This window comes from Myotis myotis, unplaced genomic scaffold (assembly GCF_014108235.1).
Source record: "Myotis myotis isolate mMyoMyo1 unplaced genomic scaffold, mMyoMyo1.p scaffold_m19_p_29, whole genome shotgun sequence".
Lineage (NCBI taxonomy): Eukaryota > Metazoa > Chordata > Mammalia > Chiroptera > Vespertilionidae > Myotis > Myotis myotis.
The window spans coordinates 1,952,147-1,972,417 of NW_023416334.1; the positions used below are offsets into that span (position 1 = coordinate 1,952,147).

The 20,271-nt window shown below is 47.4% G+C and overlaps 1 protein-coding gene across 12 annotated transcripts in view; it reads left to right on the forward strand.

Moving 5' to 3' along the window:
• EPN2 (epsin 2) overlaps nucleotides 1–20,271 on the forward strand; it is an 88,768-nt gene that overhangs the window by 14,842 nt on the left and 53,655 nt on the right. For 2 of the 12 annotated variants that reach the window (XM_036296441.1, XM_036296437.1), the window contains exon 2: nucleotides 18,501–18,659. The exons of the other annotated variants lie outside the window; for them this stretch is intronic. The gene's annotated coding sequence lies outside the window, so the exon portion shown is untranslated. The remainder of the gene's footprint in view (nucleotides 1–18,500; nucleotides 18,660–20,271) is intronic. 12 annotated transcript variants of the gene reach the window in all.

Genomic DNA, 20,271 nt, shown 5'->3' on the forward strand with positions numbered 1-20,271 from the left:
GGTCACCCCCAACTGCCCCTCTGCTGGCCTGGTCACCTCTTACTGCCCTCCCGCCAGCCTGGTTGCCCCCAACTGCCCCCCTCTGCCGGTCTGGTCGCCCCTAACTGCCCCCCCCCACTGGCCTGGTCACCCCCAACTGCCCCTCCCCCCCGCCCCCCTCACGCCGGCCTGGTTGCCCCACGCAGCCTGCTGTTCAGTCGTTTGGTCATCCCTCATTAACCTCCCTGCTGGCCTAGTCACCCCACACAGCCTGGTATTTGTTCTGTCCAGTTGTTTCTGTCGTGACGGCCCCTGGCTTTTTATATATTAGGATTGGCTGTTTGTATGTCTTCTTGGGAGAGGTGTATTTTCAGGTCCTCTGCCCACTTTTTAATTGGATTGTTTATTTGTTTGACGTTAAGTCTTAATGAGTTCTTTATATATTTTGGAAATTAAACCTTTGAGCTACTGTTTGCAAATATCATCTTCCATCTAGTGGGCTGCCTGTTTGTCTTGTCTGTTTCTTTTGCTGTGCAGAAACTTTTCCGTTTGATAAGTCCCATTTATTTTTGCTTTTACCTACCTTGACTTTGGGGTCAAGTCTATAAGATGTTCTCTACCACTCAGGTCCATAGTTTGTTACCTATATTTTCTTCTGTGTAACTTATTGTTTCAGGTCTTATATTTAGGTCTTTGATCCATTTTGAATTAATTGTTGTACATGGGGACAAACTGTAATCCAGTTTCATTCATTTGCATGTGGCTTTCTAATTTTCCCAGCACCATTTATTGAAGAGAATATCTTTACTCCAATGTGTATTTATGTCTCCTTTGTCAAAAAGTATCTGTCCATGTACATGTGGTTTTATAGCTGGGCTCTCTATTCTGTTCCATTATCTGTGTGACTGTTTTTCTGCCAACACCATGCTATTTTGATTATCGTAGCTCTGTAGTATAATTTGAAGTCAGGTAGTGTGATACCTCCAGCTTCGTTCTTACTTTTCAGGATTGCTCTGGCTCTTCAGGGTCTTTTGTGGTTCCATACAAATCTGGTGATTTCTCGTTTAATTAATTTTTTTTAATTACATTGGGATTTTGATGGGGATTTCATTAAATCTATATATTTCTTTGAGTAATATGGCCATTTTAACTATGTTGATTCTTCCAATCCATGAACACGGGATGTTTTCCCATTTTGTTGTGTCTTTTTCAGTCTCTTTTAATAATGCTTTGTAATTTTCAGTGTATAGATCTTTCACATCCTTTGTTAAGTTTATTCCTAGGTATTTTATTCTTTTGGTTGCTATTGCAAAAGGAATTGTTTTTTTCCATTTCTTTTTCTGAAGTTTTGTTATTGGTATACAGTAAGGCAATGGATTTTTGCACATTGACTTTCTATCCTGTAACTTGACTGTATTTGTTTATTGTTTCTGATTTTAATATGTTCTGGGCTTGAAGCTGATTTTTTTTGTTTGTTTGTTTTTAGTTGTGGAGTAACCTTTATACAAAATCTTGATTTAGGTTGAATCTTATTAGCATTTATGTTAAGGCAGAACAATGAAAGTTTTGCTATTTTAAGTTTTTCTCTGAAATACATATATAATTTACTATGGTAACCATTTTAAAGTTAAAACCCAGTGGCATTAGTACATTTACAGTGTTGTGCAGTCATCACCACTGTCTAGTTCCAGAACTTTCCATTACCCCACAGGACACCTGTGCCCGCTTAGCAGTCACTCCCTACGCCCCTCAGCCCCCAACCCCTGGCATCCACTAATCTGTTTTCTGTCCCTGTGGATTTGCCTGTGCAGACATGTCACCCAATGGAATTATGCAGTATGTGGCCCTTGGTGTCTGATGCCTTTCACTTAGCACAGTGTTTCCAGGTTCTTCCGTGTAGTTCCAGGGTCAGGACTTCATTCTTCCCATGGCTGGATGACATCTGTTGTGTGGCTAGTCCACGGTTTGTTTATCCGTATGTCTCTGGTGGACACTTGGGTTGGTTCCTCTCTTGGTGATTGTGAGTAGCTGCTACTTTAACTCATCAGGCTTTGAAATGTGGTGATGTGGTGTGTGGTTCAAAAAGAAAATGTCAAAAAAGAAAAAGAAAATGTCACATATGTGGGAGCAGGAGGGTGCTTTACTCTTGATTTCATAGATTTTAACACATTTAAAAAACTTACTGCTGAAGTGTAGTGTGCATAACGAAAGCATGTAGTACATGTTGTCAGGGTGGAAGTGGCTCAGAGGTCTCTTCCGGTGGTTTTGTTTTTGGTGGCCATGAGGCCTGCCTAATAGCCTGACTTCTGGGGGACAAACCCTGTTCTTAGATCTGAGAGACCGCAGCGGGTCTGGGGGGTGGTCAGTGGCCTTTCTGAGCTCTGGATTGAGGGAAGTGCTTGGCAGGCTCTGGGACTTTGCTCCCTGCTAAGTATGGGCACAGATCTGGTGTTCTGGGGCTGTCGTGACAGTCATGACGGAAGAGCTTGTTTTCCAGAGCACCGAGCCAGGGCCATTATTCACCCAGTCAGTGAAATAGAGGCTGTGCCCTTGTGTTTTCATGACAGCTTCAAGGGACTCAGAATGGCAGGTTAGATACATTGTTACCAGTGAAAAATGAAGTGGATTTGATTACATGTTTTATATGCAGGCATTGGTTTTCATTAGGAGGTTATTTCCAGCAAGGAGTTCGCAGGCAGCCCTAGTAGCCCTGTGCTGACTTGTGGGCACCCTTCGCAAGGCTGCGATGTGGGGTGGTTATGGTCACGGTGTGGGGGAGCATCCTCTCCTCTTGGAGGGCATGAGGGAGTGTTCATCTCGGGTCCCAGGACAAGGAGAATCTTCTGCTGTTTATCCCTGCCTCTCGCTCCAGTGATTTTTCAGCTGGTGTGCCGCAAGCATTTTAAAACATGCCGTCACACCTGACTATTTAGTCTGGGAACTGACCTCTTTTCCCTTAGATTGTTAAAAACAAAACACGACAACGGCCAACACAATAGTCTTCCAGTGTGAATGAATCAAAATTATTCCTATTTTTTTTTTTACAGATCAGCCAAAAAATATAATGTATTCTTTGGTATGCCACAGAATTTTAGTAATTTATGTGTGCCATCGATGAAGAGGTGGAAAGTCACTGTTGTAGACAGTGAATCCTCTTTGCTATGACCACCAGGAAGCTCAGCTCAGAGCCAATAGTTTGTTCTAGCTCTAGTGTGGCCTGCATCTTGTATTCTAACCTTGTTTTCTGGCTTTGCTTTTTTTATTTTCCCTCCTGTTTCCCTATTCCCTGTGTTTTTTCATTTATGTGCTTTTTTAAAAAAAATATATTTTATTGATTTTTTACAGAGAAGAAGGGAGAGAGATAGAGAGTTAGAAACATCGATGAGAGAGAAACATCGATCAGCTGCCTCCTGCACATCTCCTACTGGGGATGTGCCCGCAACCCAGGTACATGCCCTTGACCGGAATCGAACCTGGGACCTTTCAGTCTGCAGGCCGACGCTCTATCCACTGAGCCAAACCGGTTTCAGCTATGTGCTTTTTATTACATAGCAATGCAGTGGATTTCTGTAAGCTCAGTAATTCTCAACTTGTCTACTTTACTTTAATCAGAATTACCTGGGGAGATTCATTTTTAAAGTGCCAGTGCTTGGTTCCCACCACCTTATGTTTTAGTTGTTCTGGGATGGGGCCTGAGCATAAGTATGTTCCCAAAGCTCCCTGGAGATTCGACCCGTGTCAAGGGTTGAGAGCCACTGCTTTAGGCCAATTCACATATTTTTAGCAACAAGCAAGTGATAAATAGATGAAAAAAGGGAGCCTGGTAGGATAGTCGACCCAAAGCACAGTGGTCAGAGTTCAGAGGAGCTGAGTGAAGAGGATTGTGTAGCTTCCAGTGGTTTTCTGGGTAGTGGCGCCCGTGGGAAAGCTCTGAGGGGCTCCTTTGCTCGGCCAGAACCACTGAAGCCTCCTGGACTGGGGTGGGAGGAGCGGCCAGTGGTTCTCAACCTTCTGGCCCTTTAAATACAGTTCCTCATGTTGTGACCCAACCATAAAATTATTTTCGTTGTTACTTCATAACTGTAATATTGCTACTGTTATGAATCATAATGTAAATATGCAGGATGGGCTTAGGCGACCCCTGTGAAAGGGTCGTTTGACCGCCAAAGGGGTCGCGACCCACAGGTTGAGAACCGCTGGGCTAGAGGTTTTGCTCTGAAGGTCTGGGCCTGCCTAGTGGTAGGAAGCTTTGTAACAAGATCTTCTGGGCTATATATAAGTCCCGCACTTATGCTTAACACCATTTGCTATAGAATGTACCTTACAGAGAAAACCCAGTGTGTAAAGAACATTTAAAACATGGTCTTTGCAACTAATCTGATACCTCCTGCACTTTAAAAAAAAACACTCTCCCTGCTCGAAAGAGAAAACAGGAAATTATGAAAGAAAACATTCTTTCTTGATTTAAAAGCATATATTTTATTGGTAGAAGAAAATGGCGATAATAAGCACAAGAAATCACTATGTAACCTAACTGCAAGTCTTTGGTCAGATTTTGACATTTGAAAAAAGTAAAAAATGTTTCTTTAAGAAACAAAACCAAACCCACCCATCACCTCAAAAAACAAACCAGATTCTTGCCTGGTTGGTGTGGCCCAGTGGTTGAGTGTCGACCTATAAACCAGGAGGCCACAGTTTGATTCCCAGTCAGGGCACATGCCCAGGTTGCAGGCTTGAGTCTCCAGTGTGGGGCGTGCAGGAGGCAGCCGATCAATGATTCTCTCTCATCATTGATGTTTACCTCTTTCTCCCTCTCCCTTCTTAAAAACAAATGAGGACTCCAAATTCTTACAGTTTGGTTGGTCTGAAAGGCAATTTCCTGATTGGTCAGAGTGGAGCTGCTCTGATTGGCTGGTGAAGATGTTGATGGTGGGATGGGATCAGCTCCAACTGAGTGGGGAAGTCTCAGTCCTGTTGGTTGAAATAGGAGCCCAGGACTCCTTTGTAAGGCTGTCGTAGATGGCAGGGACACAGGCAGGCAGGGAGATCAGTGCAGGCTACTCCCACAAGTGCAGTTTCCGTGAGAGGCCTCTGTGTAGAAATGGCTGATAGACTGTTTTTTAAAATTGGAGCCCAGCTAGCCACCAGGAGCCCTTAGTAGGTGTCTTTTTTCTCAGGGTCTGTACCCACGATATGTTAAAGTCTAGTAATTTCCTTCTGAGGTCCTCGGCATTGGTGCTTTGCCTCCCTGGGAGCAGGTCCCTCATGCTGGGGAAGGTCCCTGATTCCCTGCACACCTGGCTGGTCACAGAGTCACCTCCAGTTAAAAGATAGCAACTTCCCACAGTCACACCTCTCCTCCCACCCGCCCAGAGGACAGGTCCTGCTGTGTGCCGTGTTTAGTGCAGGGCCTGGTAGTGGTGCATGGCTAAGTACAGACTTGTTAAGTGAGGTTTGTATTTATGTATCATCATTCACTACCAACTAGTGGATATTTAAGAAATCCTTTCAATAGAAATTTAAAGGCCACTATGAAGGACTTTTTTTTTCATTTGGAAGAAATAATTGGTTTAAAACTAGAAAAGGGAAAACAAACGTCTTCTTTAAAAGAAAAAACTCATTCTTTAACACATTAGTTTCTGAATCAACCTCTCAGAAATAAGAGATTTTTAAAAACAAACTATCTTGTGAGGCTTTTAGAAGTATAATTTGGACTTGAACAGCTTAAGTCTCTCAGTAGATGAAGTGGAAATAAGGTTTTGCTGCTGTTTTTGTTAAATGTGAATGCAGTGCCTCATTGTTTGGCATCTTTTGGGCATTGAATCACAGCAGAGGGAAATTTCCAGACAAATGAGTATCACCTCTTTGAGGACCAAAGCCTTTCCTTTTCACTTGCAGCTTTTGTTTTTCCTCTTTACACTTTCCCTGTGCCCTGGTTCCACAGAGGCGGGCTGGCTGGACTGGCACCTGGTTAGGGGGGTGGCTTCCAGGTGAAAGGCGGAGGTGTGCCTGCAGTGAGACGATGGAATTGCTTCACAGTGGGCCTCAGTCCTCGCCTCCTCTCCCCCTGAACGCCGGAGGAAGAGTCCAGGTTCTCTGTGACTCCCTGTTTGGCCTGTTTCCTGGCTTTACCTCTCACCGCTTTTCCTCTTCACTTGCCAAGCTGGGTATTGGAACACGTTTTGCCTGCTGTTTACCCACTTTGGCTGTTTCTTTGCATGGCCCTGGCCTATATGTACCCTCCAGGCTTCCATTATAGGGTGTCATCCATCTGGGTTTTTCTGCTCCCCATGGGCTGTGTCTGATTGATAGTGCTGCTCCCCAGCACTGTGCCGCTGTCCGCAGGTAGCCAGTGCTGAGCACATGCTTGCGCACAAGTGGCTGCTCAGGGCTGCTTGTTCTTCTCTTTGACCCTATCCCTGATGATAGATTGAGAGACAGGCCTGCTCAGGGCTGCACTGGGGGAGGGGCGGGGGAGATTTGTGCACAAATCGATGGGCAGTGCAGGGGAGAGAGGTGCCAGGAGGCCAGCTCACACCTGCTGGATAGAGGGTTAGATGGGTATGTGGACAGCTGGGGAACACCATTCGCAGCCTGCCAGGTTTGAAGTCGGAGGGGCCTGGAAAGGCCAGACACAGGACTGTCTGGTGGTTTCTGGCCTCTGGCTGTTGGTGGAAGGCTCTGACGCAGATTGACAGGAGGAAGGAAAGGCAGAGCTGACCCTGGCTGGGGGCTCAGTTCATTAGAACGAAGTCCCCTTGCACTGAGGGTGTGTGTGGGTTTGATCTCAGTCAGGGCATATATAAGAATCAACCAATGAATGCAGAAATAAGTGGAACAACAAAACGATGTTCTTTCTCTCCCTCCTACCCTCTCCCTCTCCCCTCTTCCTTTCTCTCTCTTGCTCATAATCAATAAATAAAAAGTTAAAAAAAGAAAGAAGGGCAGCACTGGGCTAATAGCTCTGCCTGCGCTGCTCACAGCACTGTTGTCTGAGGCCGTTCGCCAAAGGCTTTTCTGTGGCTTTGGGTTTTTTTTAATGAGCAGGGGACTTTGTTTTTAGTTAATGCTCTTTGAATATGCACTGCATCCACAGAGTTCCAAAATGAGAAGAGATTAAAGTGTAGTTAGGGAAATCTTACCAATCACCTCCGATCTCATCTTTCCCATCCCCCTTCTCCCTAATAATCCTTTTTAGTAGTTTGACTGGCTTGCCAATGTTTCTTTGTGCAAATAAAGCACACAAATTTACATTCTTATTTCTTCCATTTTGTAAAATTAAAGACAGCACACTGTACATATACACACTGTTCAACACCTTGCTTTTTTACTTACCAGTGTAGTCTGAGATTTTCCATGTGGAAAATCTGTCGCATGTGGAGAATCAGTGACTCTTTCTTTCAGCTATTACTATTGTGAAGTTGCTCCTTATTTTGGAGGAACAAAAGTTGTTCATTTTTATTTTGTTTTAAATCCTATCCCCTATACAAAGGCATTTGGGCATGTTTCCAACATGCCCTTTCCTAACATACCTGCAAGGAGTCATCTTACCTCGGCACCGTCTCCCACATGTGCAGGTGGATCTGTAGGTAGCATCCCCCAGGGACACTGCTGGATCAGAGGGGAAACACATTTGTAATTTTGATAGATTTTGTCAAATTGCGCTCCACAGGGTGATTCCATTTTGATTCACATTTTAACAAGTATGAGTGCTATTTCCCCACAACCTCACCAGCAGGAGGTGTAGTCAGACGTTTGGGTTTTTGCCAACCTGACAGGTGTAAAGAGCATCTCAGTATAGTTTTATTTGTTTATTTATTTTTGTTAATTCTCACCCGAGGACATTTTTTCCATTGATTTTTAGAGAGAATGGGAGGGAGGGAGGGAGGGCGAGAGGAATAGAAAAAGAGAGAGAAATCAGTATCGCCTGCACATGCCCCAGTCGGGGCCAAGGGATCGAACCTGCAATCCAAGTACATGTCCTTGACTGGGAATTGAACCTGGAACTCTTTGGTGCTCAGGCCGGCACTCTAACTACTGAGCAACACCCGCCATGGCTCAATATAGTTTTAATTTGCATTTTTCTGAAGTGTGAGCTCATTATGTTGTCATATGTTTAGGGACCATTATACTTTTCTGTGGATTTTTCTCATTTTTATCTTGTGTCATTGGTTGTTTATTTCTCAATTTTTGTGAGTGATTCATATTTTTGGAAGGTTAGTTTATTGTGTTATGAGTTGTTAATATTTTTTCAGGCTAGGAATTATTCTCATCTAGTCAGATTCTTTTTATTTTTAAGTAGTCAGATTCTTTAGGTTACCTTCCCCCCTCCTCCCTGGTTTCCTGTGTTTGAAGGTTCAGTCTGTGGCCTTGGGACAGAGCCTGGTCCTAGTTGGGACAGAATGACAACCATGGCTTTCTTCCAGGATTTTAGGTTAGTTGGCTGCAGGCATATTTTCAACATGAACGTACAATAGCATGGATGTGTTTGAGTTCGTATTGTTGCATGATGATAGGTATCTAGTGTGCGGTCATCATACTCATTCATGGACCCGGGAAGATGGAGGCACCATCTTTTTTTGGTTGTTGTTACCCGCTTTATTGATACATAGTTTATGTACCATGAAGTAAATTTCACTTCTTTGAAATATGCAGTTCAATAGTTTTTAGTGTATTTAGAGTTTTTCACCCATCAGCCTAACTTTATTTTAGAACATTTCATCACCCCAAAAAGAAAGCTTGTATCCATTAAGCAGTCATCCTTGCCTCTTCTTCCCCCAGCCTCTGGATTCGCCTACTTCTGGACATTTCACGTAAACAGAATCATATACTATGTGGCCTTTTGTCTCTGGCTTCTCTCACTCAGGGTACTGTTTTCAAGGTTCATTCATGTTGTAGCATGTATCCATTCTTCATTCCTTTTTTTAAAATATATTTTATTGACTTTTTACAGAGAGGAAGGGAGAGGGATAGAGAGTTAGAAACATCGATGAGAGAGAAACATCGACCAGCTGCCTCCGGCACACCCCCCACTGGGGATGTGCCTGCAACCAAGGTACATGCCCTTGACCGGAATCGAACCTGGGACCCTTGAGTCCGCAGGCCGACGCTCTATCCACTGAGCCAAACCGGTTAGGGCCTTCATTCCTTTTTAAGGATGAATGATATTCCATTGTATGGATACATCACATTGTATTAACCCCATTCGTCTGTTGATGGACAGCTGTTCCCACTTTTTGGCTGTTGTAAATAATGCTGCTAAGAACGCTGGTGCACACCTTTGTGTGTAGGTGTGTTTCCTTTTCTCTTGGGTGGGTACGGAGGCTTTCAGCATCACCACACTGGGAAGAAAATGTGGAGAATTGCACATGGGCTTTTAAAATGTTTGACACAAAGTGACACACTCGCTTCTATCTCATTTTATTGGCAGTGCCATGACTGACTTCAGAGGGATGAGAAAATGCGATTTTGTCACAAGCCCAAAAGGAGGTGAACTGGAAATATTTATTTGGTGAATAGGAATAATTACTGCATAGGAGAGAAATGGCCATTCCTGAACAGAGTGATTCTGTATGGACAGGTCACTATGAAAGGGTTCACTAGTTCATTAGTGAGGTGGGAATTCCAGGGTAGAAATTATCTAGAACTAACTGTTCGACCTTGAGAACTGGTTGGTGGAAAGACCTCGAATCTTTCAGGAACAGCATAGAAGTGTGTGAGATATTAGAGAGGAAAGGGGCAGCCCATGGAGTAATGTTAAATTGATTTAGGACTGGACTGGGCTCCTCGGAGTTTTCACAGGGGCTTTGTTCAAGAGGGAGCACAGACCTCACCCGGCTCTGTGACTTGTTCTGTCACGCATCCTCTCTCTCACCTGCAAAATGTCTCCCTCGTAGAACTGGCACATCATAGGCGCTGGCACAGGTTGTCACCTCGGTGAACTGACGAGCAGCCTTGCTCACTGAGTGAACAGGCCTGGCCTTCCCTGCGCCATTAGATCAGGTTTCCTTGTGGAGCGCAAAGTGCTGAAGGCCTGCCCTGTTCTCGCGGCGTTCTCCCCAGGGTGGCTGGCGAGGAGGTGGCGGCACTGACATGGCCGGTGAATATTCTGAGGCAAATAAACATTTTTCCCTCAGCTGGTGGCACAGAATTTGTAAACGAGTGTTTTCTGGGTCCAGAGACACTGAGCCGATGTGCACACACGCTTGGTTGGCAGTGCTGGAAACACAGCCCTTTATTATTTTTCTAAACAAAGCAGGACAATGGCAGTGTAAACATTACTCGAACAAAAGCATTTGGCTATTGGAGATAAAACCAAAAGGAAAATAACAACTTCAGTTTTTTGGGGAGGGGGCTGTGTTTTGATATTTAGCAGCATTCTCATTTTTTAAGAAATAAAAAAAAATTACATGGTATGAGAACTTCTGTTTGTTTCTGATTATTAAAGTCAGTGTGAAATACATTCAGAAATACCATATACCACCCCCCCCCCCACCCGTCAGCTTGCTCTTGTGTGTTTTTTTTTTATTCTTTTGGAGGAAGTGGTGGGAGACAGCAGGACCTGAGAGGACTACTCAAAGCATGTGGACAAACGTGGACCCTATAGTAGAAGTAAAAGGTTTCACCCCAGTTCACCCAGCTCCTTCATGTCTGTTCTCGGTGCCTCACAGGCCACCGCTCCCATTTCCCAGAGGAGGAAACTAAGGCTCATCCAGGCGACTACAGAGTGGTGGGGAGAGCAGCCGTCTTTACAGAGTCATTTTTAAACTACAACAATATCTTTAGGCCATGTTTTGTATTCCATGAGAGCATTTATGGAAGTTGGTGAGGGAATGGAGAGGCGCAGAGAGATTAGGTTAGGGAGGGGGATGCTTCTAGCAGGTGGGGGTGGACTTGGTGCCCTGTGAGTCATTCATTCCTGTGGCAGATGTGTACCAGGCGCCGTGCCAGGTCCTGGAAGGCAGACAGCAGTTTGGAGACAGTGAGAGCCTCTGTCCTCTGAGAGCCTGTAGTCCAGAGGTGGTAGGAGTAAGGAGGGAGAGATGGAGAGAGAGCCGGAAGCCCTGGCGGCAGCAGGTGGTGGCTCCTCCAGCAGAGGATCCCTGGAGGAAAGGGGAAGGGATGCAGGTGGGAGTTGGGGGTGGCAGGTTCAGTTTTGTCCTGAGATGGGGGGCAGAGCTGATGTGCCACAGCGGTGTGGGCAGCAATCTGTGAGGCCTCCCCTACTAGGGCGCCTGTGCCGTCTGTTCATTAGCATCATTAGGACAAGGCATGGTTCTCCAGCCAACCCCTGCTGTGCACCCAAAAGCATGCTTCTCGCCATATCCTCTGGACTCTTCTCTGTCCCTGTGATTATCATCACTCCCAAAACCTCTCCACTAGCTCTTCCCCTGCACGAATGGTTCCGTGTCTCTACCACATCTCTGCTCCCTGCCCCCGCCCAGCTCTTCTTGGGCTTTGTTGATGGATACCGCCTCCTTCTGACTTGCATCCTTGCCCGTTCTCCACTGCTGTCCACGGTCCTCCTACCTTCGCCCAGAGGGACAGCACACCCCTCTCCACCCTAGATGCCAGTGGCACTAGGCCGTCTCCATTCTCCATGCCTGTCTCCACTCACGTCTGTCTGAATTCAGACTGCTTATTCTGCCTCTTTCTCCTGAGATCTGCACACCCTCCCCACCCTTACTTTCAGTGAAGGGTGCCTGTGTCCTCCTGGCTGCTCCCACGCCCCGTCTCGCACTGGTGGTCAGGGGTTGATTCTCTTGCTTTGTGTGTGTGTCTTTCTCCTGCCTTTTCCCATTCCCCTGCTGTACTTGGATTCAGGGCCTCATCTCTTCTCATTACCTCTGTGTGGGCTTCTAGGTGGGCTTCCTGTCCTCCTCATCCTCCTGTTCCCACAGTCCTCACCCTGTTGCTGCTCGACCAGGGTTTCAGAACCACCGCCCTGACAGCCTCTTTGCTCCTAAACAGAAACCAGCTTCAGTAGCTTCGGCTTTAGCAGTAGTTCCTAAAATAATGTTAAGTCCTACACAGCTGAATGTTACTCATTTTAACAGTTCTTTATCTTAAAAATGCCATAATACTTTCACAGTTCCTCAGAAAGCTAAACACAGAGTTATATGATCTAACAATCCCACTGCTCAGTATATACCCAGAAGAGCTGAAAGCATATGCCCACACAAAATCTTATATATAAACTAGAGGCCCCGGGGGCGGGGGGGAGGGGGTCCCTCAGCTTGGCCTGTGCCCTCTCGCGGTCCAGGAGCCATCAGTGGGACATCTTTAGCATTGCCATGGAAGCGGGAGAGGCTCCCGCCACCGCCACTCTGCTCCCCAGCCGTGAGTCTGGCTTCTGGCTGAACAGAGCTCCCCCTGTGGGAGTGCACCGACCACCAGGGGGCAGCTCCTGCACTGAACATCTGCCCCCTGGTGGTCAGTGCATGTCATAGTGACCGGTCATTCTGCTGTTCAGTCTATTTGCATATTAGCCTTTTATTATATAGGATGTTCACAGCGGCATTATTCATAATGGCTAAAAAATGGAAACCACCCAGATGTTCTCTACCTGATAAATGGATAAATAAAATGTGGTGTATCCATACAATAGAAAAGTGTTCAGCCGTGAAAAGGAATGAAGTACTGATATAGTAAGAATTTAATGAGGTAATTCCTAAGACAGTGCCTGGAACATAGGCAGTCCCTGTAAGTGTTAGCCATTATTATTATTTGGAGGCTATGGCACAAATCTTGAAGGTGAATAACCAAAGTTGTCAAGTCCAAATTTCTTAGTATGTGAGGGCGGCCCTTACAGTGCAGCCCAGCCAGACTGCTGCTGTCCTTGCCCTTCCATACACCTCGCTGGCGGGTGCTCTGCCCGTGTGGTCTCCTTCCCCAGTGTACTGCGCATCCCTCTCATTCTGCAGCGGCATTGCCTCGGATGCACCTGACGCCCTGATATTCTCGAGAGCTGCCTGAAGCACCACTGCAGAATCTACTTTTGATGTCCTGTGTGAGGTTGTTGTCCCCCAGTCCAGACTGAAAGCCCCATCGTGTGTTTTCCTAAATCCTGAGCCTGATGGCATTGTTCTTTACGCACTCACATTTAACAGCAACTAAACCACTGACATGTCCTTGCACTATAATGATAAAGTGGTTATAAAACAGGACAGCAAAAACATTTTTAAAATGCAGGGCAGAGCCTGGACAGTGTGTCTCAGTGGTTGAGTGTGGACCCAGGAACCAGGAGGTCATGGTTCAATTCCTGGTCAGGGCACATGCCTGGGTTGCAGGCTGGATCCCCAGTAGGGGGTGTGCAGGAGGCAGCTGATAAATGACTTTCTCTCATCATTGATGTTTCTATCTCTCTCTCCTCCCTTCCTGTCTGAAATCAATAAAAAATATATATATTTTTAAAAATGCAGGGCAGAGAGCATTTATGTACCCTACAAATGAGCAATTCTAGGAATGCACTCTAGAAAAACATGGTGCACGTGTCCCAAGACACACATGTACACACACCAGCACTAGTGATAGCATAAATCTGGAAATGGTCCAGACGTCAATCAGTGGGAGGATGAGGGGAAAGTTGTTAAATGTGAACATAGGCAAATGTTACACAGAAGTGACAGTGGATGAACCACAGCTGGCCAAGTCTCAGACACATTATATTGAGGGACAGTGCAGGTTGTAGAAAACCATATATTGTTTAGTTTTACAATACTTTCTGTTTTTTTCTTTATTAAGGTATTACATATGTGTCCTTATCCCCCCATTCCCCCTCCCCCCCCCTCATGCCCTCATCCCCCCTGGTGTCTGTGTCCATTGGTAGGCTTATATGCATGCATACAAGTCCTTTGGTTCTTCTCTCCCCTTTACCCCCACCCTCCCCTACCTTCACTTTCATAAAATTATTATTATTAAAGCAAGGGACCAAAGAACCCTGAACTTGAGCAGTTTTCCTGGGACGGAGGTTGCGGGGAGGACCCCCTGTGTATGCACTGTGGTCATGCTCTAGGCCTTGAGAGGGCGTGGGGTCACAGGTGCTCATTTTGTTTGTGCCTCTCATGTAGTTTGCACTTACTCTTTTATATGTACCCAGCAGTACATAACAAAGGGTAGGAAACCGAGAAGCAGCAAGAAGACATTAGGTCTGGTCATGCCTTTTCTGGAGCAGATTCTGACATTTAAGAGTAAGAAGGAACATTTCCGGTTTATGTAGCCAGTCAGTGTTGCCAAGTAAATAAAGCATGGGCATGCCTCCAGCAGAGGAGGGCGGAGGGAAATCATATTTTTATTCTGTACCAAAAAAGGAAGTTTACCTTTCAGCGTGGAGACTCGTTTTTTCGGAGTGGTATTTCAGATGACAGCTATTTCAAAGGAATGCAGACTTCTTGGGTTGTTCAAGTTGATGTGACTGATTTAGTAGAAGTGTGTGTTACAGCCAGAGAGACACTATTTCTTAAGGATGTGAGTTCTGAAGAACACACTTTAAAAATAGTTTGGAGTGTCTGTGGTATTTCAGACTCCACCTGGCTGGTTTCATTGTATTTCCAGTCTGTAGAATCTCACCCGTTTCCCACTGAAGCTTTCTTTGAAGAGCATTATAGGCTCTTGCCTTTCGTTAGCCCCACAGGAAGGAGCCAGGCAGGCCAGGCTCTGGTCTCCATACAGCACTAACCTCTCCAGGCCTCGGCGCCTGCACACGGGCGAGTCCCGGGCCCCGAGAGCCCCCTCATCGTTGCCCCTGCCCACTTGATTCGGTGAACTGGCGGGGCAGGGTCCGCCTGTGGCAGCTGAGCAAGGTGGGCTTAGGAGGACATTGCTTCTCTGCCACCTTCTGGCCGCTTACATGTCTAGACAAGAAGGCCCTTTCTAAAGGCCTGCAGACTCAGCAAGGAAAATTCACTGTTCTTAAGACTTCGAGTACTGGGTTTTTCTAAAGCCAGACAGAATAAGAAATAGGGATTAAGAGGATGGGACCGGAAGCCAGAGGCCTGGGATCAAATCCTAGTTCACCACTTGCTGGCAATGTACCTCCTCTGTAAAATAAAGATAAGAATAATAACTCCCTGTAGGGTCGTTATGAAGATTCAGTGAGTAGACTTGTGTGAAGTTCTTAGATTGTCCCTGGCAGGTCACCAGAGCTCAGTTAGTGCTGTCGAGCTCTGGTTAGAGAGCCTGTGTTTTATATCACCTTCTGAGTCAGCCCTGTTATGATTACCCGTGTCTGAGAGCTTGGGAATTTCAGCCGCAAAGGAGAAGCGTGGAAATGGTGACCATGTTTAACAGGTTGTATGTAGGCGCAAACTGGGAGGTGATTTCCGTCCAGCAGGCTTAGAAAAGCTCATGGCTTGCCTCAGGTCACCCAGCTGGGAAGGCAGGATGTAGACCTATGTGGTCAAAATAAGAAATACCCACGTCAGCCTTGTGTGCTGCCCAAGCTTGGCTGGCTTTGCTCCTGAGCCCAGGCTGTTAGGGGTGTCCAGTGGGCTCTGCTCTGTGGCATATGTGCTGCCCTGCGGGGCCCAGGCTTTGGTGGCTCTTCGCTCCTGTGGTGAGCATTTATTAAGCAGCGGTATGGACAGTCGTCGTCGTCTCCTCCCCTCCCCTCCCCGCCAGGCAGTGTATAGTTGGGCAGGCGGTCGGTCAGTGGCTATAGCAGCTGTTTCTAACTCAAGGGGTAGAGACCAAAGGGAAACAGGAGCAGGGTGTTAACATGGTGGACTCTAAGTAGACAGGGTTAAGGGGAATGATTTTTATTATCTTACTTTTTTGCTTCTGTGTCCATTCACTCGGCACATGTTTATTGGGTGCTCAGTGTGCACCAGGCTCTGTTCTGGGCACTGAGGAGCTGGTGGTGAAGATAGGCAGGCCCTGCTCTTACAGAGAGCGTGCGGGGCACAGGAGAGAAACAAATGAACTGAGCATGAGCAGGAAAACGCCAGTAGAGAGGAGGGCTCTGCTGACAAGTAAAACTGGTGATTTGATGGAGTGGCTGGTGGTTCCCAGGAGGCGATGTGTAAACTGACAAGAAAGAGCCAGTCGGTGACTGAGTGACTTGGTGACTCGAGAAGGGTGGCAGACGGAGGAAGCAGGTGCTTAGAGTGAGGAGGGACAGTGGTGTGCGGTCCCTCTGAGGTGGCAGCGAGCGGACATGAGGGTGCAGCACGTTGGTGGCACATGAGGAGTTCACCTTCAGGTCCCTCCTTCCCCAGGGCACCCCAGGCCCACCTGTAGGATGACTTGGCTTATCCTTTGACCTTTTGCTGAGGTGAGCCTGGCCTCTAGTCTCTGGGCTTGGCTCACCACCCTGCGCTGCTCAGTGTAGGGGTGGGGACCAGGCCACCCTGTGAGCATTATGGACATCAGACATCACTACCTGAAGTCCGTGGAAGTAACTCCCTCAGCTGCCCACCGAAATTTGCCGTTTCTCCACGGCCGCCACCAGGAGGGTCATGACTTTGGTTTTACACTATACGGTGTGGAAACACCTGCAGGGTTCCTTTTGGCAGTGCCTTGAGCTCCTTTTGAGAAAAGTGTTAGGTCACTAGTGTGCCTGAAACCAAGTCCGTGGGGGCCTGGCAGAGGGCATCGGGCTCCCCCCTTCTCTCAGTGCTCTCAGCGGCTCTTCAGGGGAGGCTGACAGCCACCCCCAGCGCCCCAGAGTGACCAGCCAGGTCTGGGTCACACAGAAATCTTGGGCGGTCTACATTTTCCCATGCAGCTCTGCAGTTTTTCCAACGTCTCACACTGGAAAGTTGTCCTGATCACATTTCCATTGCAGGGCCTACCCCATGGGGCGGGGTGTGTGTGTGAAGCCATCAGGTGCCCATTCCATGGTTCCCAGTCCTGGGTGGCATCGCCATCTGTCATTAGTGTGTATTTCTAGTAGCTGAGCCTCCAAGTGTTAGAAATGGAGACTCTGGCCAAGGGGTCACACGCCAGCTGCCATTCTTGGAGGAGGGAAGGGTTCTGAGGGGTGCTCTTCATACAGCCACAGGCCTAAAGGAAGTCCTGCCTGTTGGCGCCCACAGAGCCCCCTAGGCCAAGAGGAGCCTGCCGCTAGGCTTGGGCTGGAGTTCTCCCTGTGACAGGGCCGGTGCTAGGCGTGGGCTCTCCGTGGCCCCTTGGAGATGGCAGAGAACTGAGTCATTTGTCAGAAAGGGGGTCTTGGGACTTAAGGATTTGGGGAGACCATGTGGCTTATCCGATAATTTTAGAAGTACGGAGCCTGGTCACTGGCTGCCTGGTGCCTGGTCCAGCAGTCACAGTGCTGGACTTGGATTCCTGGTCCCCTGTGTCCTGGTTCTGTGCACACTACCACAACACATTGTTTGCTTTGGAGCATGGCTTGTTAAGAATGCGGTCCATGATTTGTCATTTGCAAAGCTACTTTGAGAAGTAGCAGAGAGGTGGGGTCATGAAAGAATTCTCTTTCCTTTATGACATGATTACACACCACAATCATCAGGGTGTTTGACCCTTGACCCAGCGAGGGAGGTGTAGCCCATCACACTCCCATTTCCTGGACTGGGGGACTGAGGCTGAGTAACTACATTACATGGCAAGAGTGGAGCTGAAATGGCAGAACTAGGCCTTCTGACCCTGGTACTTGCTTTACGGGATCTTTAAAAATGACTGCACTTCAACACCTGTGTAGGCTGCTCTTCCGGAAACTAAATGGTCAGGCACGTTGGTAAAGAAAATTGGAATTCCTTATGTGTGTTTTCAGTAGTGGGTTTCTGCTTTTAGACAAATGAAGAACAGGTAACCTTATAGGAGGTGTCGGAAACCTGTTTTGAACTGCCCTGTGCTTGTTCCTGTGACTGCTGGGTGCTGGGAGGAGCTGCCCAGGTGGGAAGATCTGCCTTGTGCAAAGGGTGGCATTGTCCATGGGAGCAGGGTGCTTTCTCCCTGGTCAGCCCCTCATAGTCCGGCCTCCACGTCTCCACCTGACCATAGGCTAATGGACACGCCCTCGGGGCTCTTCCGCCCCTGGAAGGGAGAGAGGAGAGTGCATGGACAGTTTACCTGCTTTATTATCTACAAGTCAAGTCTAAAATACTGGGTTTTCCTTGAAATTTTTTAAGCATGTACATGCAGTTTTTTAAAGCCCACTTTTTGGATAGTGATATACAGTTTGATTCTCTACCCAACAAGAAGTCATTGAAATTTGGATGCCCCCATTCAGTTAGTGAAGAGGACATTTCTTTATTTTTTTGGCTGAATCTTACTGTTTTTCTGGTGTGCGTAAAGGATTTTTCCCCTCTTCATTCTCTCGCCTGCATGAGTAGAAGCTATAAGCTCTGTTATTGCTAGTGTGGCTGATGCAGAGCCATAATAGTCCTTTCTCTGGAGGCTGAAATGACCACTGTGGGCAAGAATGTGGCAGCTGTCCATATTGTCCTGACTGGACTGTTGTCTTTTGGAGAGTCAGCTCGGGCCGGTCACGTGAGCTGAGGTCTCAGCCACCCCCTGGCTGAGCTTCCTTGTGATGGTCGTGGTACCCTTTTCTCCTGTAGGAAGATGGAAACGTGTCCTCACTCAGGGGCTGCACGCACAGGAAAATGAAAGCCAGCGAATCGAGGCTTGCAGAGTATTCTCAGACTTCATGTTGATGTGTGTGTCCTATAGTGACATGTGGTCCTCACCTTGATATGCCTACAGATCATGGGAGCTTGGTAAGAGTGTTATATTCCCTACATGCTATCCCCAGTTACTGTGTGCCTGGGGTTTTGAATAGTGTCCCCAGGAGATTCTGGTATGTGTGGTCAGTGGACCCAGTGCTGTAGGAAGCAGGAAGGGGGCCGTGTCTTCTCCCCACAGCTCCCCCTGTCACCTGCCTCGAGGAAAATGAAGTGTATGCGAAGCATAAGAGGCTGCCAGACAGATAGTTTGAACTGCTATCTGGGCTGAAGTTTCAGTTCAGTTCATTCAGCAGTATTTATTGATTATGACTGGATTGTTACAGTCAATATTGACTGACCTGTGACTGTTAGGTTTTGGAGGCAGGGAGAGACGATTATTGCTGTTCCCTCATCGCTGGTCTTGATCCTTGATCCCTGAAAAGCTACTGTCAAAATGTCTTGTCGGGTCGGGTGCACATCTTCGCAGCACACAACCAGCCTTTTGCCCGGGCGCCACAAAAACACAGCAGCAGAGAGACACGTGGGCTCTGCTCAGGGCCCATCCGCGCTGCTCTGAGCCAGAAAAGCCTCTTTTTTTCTCCTGTTATGGGCACTCTCGGTTTAGCAGGAATTTCCCCAGCCAGCTCTGGAAGCACATTTTTTTAAATGGAATTCTTCTTGTCTCAAGGCTAGGGGCCTCACTCTAGCCTTGGAATTTTTTTCTTCTGCTTGCTGATTTTTAGTCTATTTTCAGGCTCCACTGTCTTTTGAATTCTTGTATTTTCAATGCCAGAATTTTTCTTCCCCAGCTTGACCCTGCAAACGTGGTGATTCAGCTGTTCCTTCATGAGCATCATCATAAGCCACTCTCAGAAAGTGCGGTGATCCCAGCTCTGCCTGGGTTGCCTGTTCCATGGGTAGGTGTGTCAGGAGAGCCTGGCTGCTCCCCGCACTCGTGCAGCGGCCCGCTGGAGGCTCTGGAGGCAGTCAGTGCTCCATTTGTGTTTGTTGTTTGGCTGTTGCCCGCTTTCCTCCTCCCTGGGTGCTTTGCACAGAGCGCAGGGGTGCGGGTGATAGAAACATGCATTGCTGCTGGTTACAAGTGGGCTTGTGCGGCTGAGAGGTCCAAGGAGAGGTTCAAAGGATGGTCTGTCTTGTTCCTTCTGGCTGCTTGCTTGCTTCTTTGTCATCTTCAGACTTAGGTAAAGCCTGGCCCTGTAGTGGCTTCCAGCAGCTCAGCAACCTGCTGGCTTCCTAGTAGTTTCAGAGCCCATCCAGAGAGGTAGGTCTGCAGGAGGTCCAGTCTGGATGGTCAGTCGGCCCCTGATCTAGCCACTATGGCTGGGGGCTGGTGGTGCTCCGACTGATGGGTTCTGAGCGGGCCTGCTCCTGGTCACTTCCCCTCTGGAAGACCAAGGCTCTTTACAAGATAATGCACAGGCAGAAACAACAGATTCCATTTCTAGTAAAGATTCTTTGGCTTTAAGAACCTTCCCTAGTCTGGGAACTAACTATAGAAAGGTCAGTGTCCCAAAGTGAATAGTCTGTGGCTTTTGAGATGGAGTCTCCAGGGCTCCCCAGGGCCTTTTGGAAGACCTGGCAGAAATGCGCACTGCCCACTGGGCAGCTCCCCGCACCGCTAAGAGGTTCCATTTCTTTGCCTTTC